This window comes from Penaeus monodon, chromosome 33 (genome assembly GCF_015228065.2).
Source record: "Penaeus monodon isolate SGIC_2016 chromosome 33, NSTDA_Pmon_1, whole genome shotgun sequence".
NCBI lineage: Eukaryota > Metazoa > Arthropoda > Malacostraca > Decapoda > Penaeidae > Penaeus > Penaeus monodon.
In genome coordinates, this window is record NC_051418.1 from 8,886,125 (window position 1) to 8,887,040 (window position 916).

The following is a 916-nucleotide window of genomic DNA, read 5'->3' on the forward strand; positions in this document are numbered from 1 at the left end:
CCGTCCCGATTGAAAATCTCTTATTTTTCCTTCTTTTTTCACTATTTTTGTTTTGAAATACTTCCCTCTTTTTCATCGAGATTTTCCTTCGATTATATCTGGTAATTGGCACCAAGTTGAGGCAGTGGCACTCTGGCTGTGTAGGAAGGCTCGAGGATTTGGGGTGCAGTGAGGAGGGTCGTTTGAGATCCAAATCGGCGTGTTAAAGACTTCTAAATCGTGTACTTGTAGGTTGGACGTGTCTCGATGGGCGAGCGACTCGGGGCCTTTAATCGAGCCGAGCCATCAGCGACGGAAACGAACGCGTGTTTGGGGAGGCTTGCGAGCGGCTTTTAGCTCTCGCGAGGGAGACGCGGGCCTAAACAGCGTCAATTTACGATGTTTACGCGAGCGGGCGGGAGCCAGATCGTCGCGCTTGACAAATGTATCCGCGACGGACTTTGCCGAAACCGCGTTTTCGATCCTCGCGGCCGTCGGGCACCCCATTCGCCCGGGGAAGTACCGCCGGCCTTAATTTAGCGTGTTTGTACGGACGGACAGAAAGCCCTTGATTGTCACCCCGGCATGCGAGCGCCCAAGACTAATGAGAAGACAGAGTGACTGCTCATTCTTGCCAATCTACCCCGCTTGCCTCTCCTCCCCCCTCCTGCGGGATTATACATTCGGAATTCGTGTGTCGACTGCCTTGTATTCGCGGACGGAGAAATTCGCACAAAAACGGCGACATGTATAGCGTTCCTTTGTTCCTCGCGGGGGGACACTCGCCGCGACTGCATTATAGTGGTGGGGGAGGAAGAGGCTTCTGTGGCGGATGCGGTTGTGCGTCGGTTGATAAACACGCGGCGCTGGTCTCTGGAGACGTCGAACAGCCTTCCTTTTTGTTTTGCAAGAAGGAGTGGTAAAGCTACGTGGATGG